The sequence below is a fragment of the Bison bison genome, unplaced genomic scaffold, assembly GCF_000754665.1.
Source record: "Bison bison bison isolate TAMUID 2011002044 unplaced genomic scaffold, Bison_UMD1.0 scf7180017864308, whole genome shotgun sequence".
NCBI classification, from domain to species: Eukaryota; Metazoa; Chordata; class Mammalia; order Artiodactyla; family Bovidae; genus Bison; species Bison bison.
In genome coordinates, this window is record NW_011494880.1 from 344,263 (window position 1) to 347,400 (window position 3,138).

General features: G+C 36.4%; 1 pseudogene; it reads right to left on the bottom strand.

Moving 5' to 3' along the window:
* Positions 1 to 3,138, bottom strand: part of LOC104997425 — a 25,451-nt pseudogene that overhangs the window by 16,330 nt on the left and 5,983 nt on the right.

A 3,138-nucleotide genomic window follows, 5' to 3' on the forward strand; every position in this document is an offset into this window, starting at 1 on the left:
GTATCTGGCGGATTATTGTTATTCTCAGTAGTTCTGGCCTATAAAGTAGACCACACTTTTCTTCCTTTATTCTCATGCATCCATATTTTATAGAAAAGGTACTTTGGCAGAATTTGCTTTTGGTATATTTTTTACTTATCATAGTACCATGTATTAAAGCACCAGATTCCATCAGTTCAGTTCAGTTCAGTCTCTCAGTTTCATAGTCTTTGAATACTCTCATATATTTCCAATTTTAATATGGCATTATCAGAATTTGATTCTTTGAGATATTTCATTGCAATTTACTTTAATAAAATATAAGAGATCACTCCCACATCACCTCAATCTAAAGTATCTTTTGATTTGTACTTTATTATAAGTAATTGTTTAACATTCATATTTTTTCTGGCTGACCAGTCTATAAGATCCCCAAGGACTACCATTGTGTCTCTCCCTTTCACCCCTCCTTCTTCAGTACAGAGTAAAGAATCTGACATCTAGCAGACAAAGAAAACATATTTGTTGAAAAAATAATGTTTCTCATGTGTTGCAAGACTTTATCATAGTGGCTATATCCACATAATCTTGCATTTCTCTCATATTTTTATGAATGTTATATAATCCAGAATATTCAGTAATAGTGAAACATGAAACACACAGTGAGTGAAGGAATGGTGTGAAGAAATTTTATATATTGCCCATATAACTTCCAGAAGACAGTATTTGGATTGGGAATGGAAAATTTCCTTCAAGATAAAAATTTTACCTTGTGCAGGGGTTTGGCAGGTTTTCAGTGAAGTCCTCCAACAAAATCAAAATTTGGTAAGAATGGTTGGGGAAATTCAAAATCCCAAGAGCTTTTTATCAACCAAAAATCAGTTTTCTCATTAATTCACAGATTGTAGTGGGTCTTCCTGTAGTGGAAGTTAAGAAAAGGAATATATGGAAATTTGTGAATATATACCCATTTTTCTTAGATGATACAGCAATAAAGCTTCTGTTCTGTGTAAGCCAAGATGAACAAATAATGCCAGTGTTTTACAGTTTAAACAAACATATATAGAGAAAAAAGAGGGAAAAACACAGGTAAGTGAGAAACTTATACAGCTCATAATAACCTCTTCCCTTGGCACCTTTGAACCTTTCTAGGTTCATATACCATTAAAGATTAACTCTTGTATCATACGTTACAGGTTCACTAATAGATTTTAATTCTAAGTCAATTTTACTCTGTAATTATTTACGTATGTGACAAATATTGCATTCTAAATGATCATCTTCTTGTTTTCCACTGTATAGCATTAGATTTCTATCACTTTCATAATATTTGTGCATTTTTAATAACATTCTGACATTTTAAACATTTTTTTAAACTAACTGAGGATCCCATCTTCCAGGGAGAACCCAACATTGTGTGATTGCCATGCACCCATTGGCAGGGGAAGCTTCTGGTGCTAATAGGTTAGAGGGAGGATTCTAAAATGGTGCTTGCCAGGGTTGGTGTCAGAATGGTGGAACGAGATTCCAAAAATGGCTACCACCAGAGCCATATCCCCAGGTGTAGTCCCAGCTGTACAATGCCTCCCCAGGAGATGCTCCAAGATCAGCAAGTGGTTCTTGCCCAGGTGTCTTTCAAACTACTGAGTCTGCTGGAACTCAGACTAAGTGAGATTTTGTGTATACCCTTTGAGAGCAGATTCTCTGTTTGCAGAGTCTCCTGTTTTCTCGAATGGAAGCCACACTTGCTTTCAAAGCCAGACATTCTGGGGTATGTCTTACCAAAATAGAGACCTTGATGTGGGGGCCGAAACCCCTGTCTCCTGGAGGAGGACTTCTATGCTTGTGATATTCCTCCTGTTTGTAGGTGGCCAACCTCAGGTTATGGGTCCCAGTTAGACTGTATCTCTGCTCCTCCTACTTGTCTTGTTGTGGCTCCTTCTTTATATCTGTAGTTGTGGAAAGTCTTTTCTGATAGTCTTCAGGTCGTTCTCAAAGATAATTGCTTTGTGAGTAGTTGTATTTTGGTGTGTCCATGGGAAAAGATAAGTCTAGGGTCTTTCTACTTCACCAGCTTGATCTCACTCACATAGGTATTGTTTTCTAAAGATTATTAATGACTTTCCACATTAAATATGGACCAACAGCATGAAGAATTTGCACTTCTCACACTTGTTTCAGTCTGGTCTTCAGGTCACCTAGTCAGCCACCAGAGGATCCTGGTTACTCATGAGAACTTTTCAGAGGATAGATAAAGGTAAGAAGAGACCCTCCAGTAGTTTAAGAAGCCTCCCTAATGATGCAGATCTCGCTGGGAATCAATAGCCTTCCCTTCCATAGCTAAAGTCTCAACTTTTTTTCTGTACGTTTTGAAGAATAAAGCTTATTGTGGGACTAAATTTTTGAAACATCTGTGATCAACAAGTGTATGATGATCGAGATGCACTAAATGAAATGATGGCTTTCACCTCCATCTTTATGTTATTTATTTTTTCTCTCCTAGGAAATTTGAAACATTCTGACTATATCGATTACTACAATCTAATGGCAATGGAAGGCTGCTTGATAACTGCCTAAAAAGGAAAAAAGGATGGGCAGCTAAGGAACTATCTTATGATTCAGTCTGTCAAGTGTGTTCCTCTGTCTAAATTTGTGTCTTTGGTCTCCAGAAAAATTATAAATATTGGAAAAACTAAAAGTAAATATTAAAAAGTACATCAGAATGAGTGATAAGGGAGATTCACCTGCTAAAGACTGATAAAAATCTTCCTTTTTAGTATTTATAACTTGGCTAAAGGATCTCCTTTGTTAATTTCTATTATTAGAATAAATCAGCAATGCTGTGAAGGCTCCTTGTTCAAGGAATGACATAAAAATTCTGGAAAGCCAGGCTAGAAAACCTGCCTTGGTTGCAAAAGTCTATTTGCACCAGTCACTTGCACTTCTGTCCCCGTACTTACCTAAAATTTCTCTAAGCTTTTTTATGGCTTTGGATTATTTGCTTAGTATATATTCACACATACACTCATTCACAGCCAAGCATCCTATTTTGACTATTTGCTATTTTTTGCCATGTCTTCCTTCACTTTGCTGTGCATGTGCTTATTATGTTACCTCACTTACAAGCTGCTTTTCTATGACCTATGATTCCTGATGAAC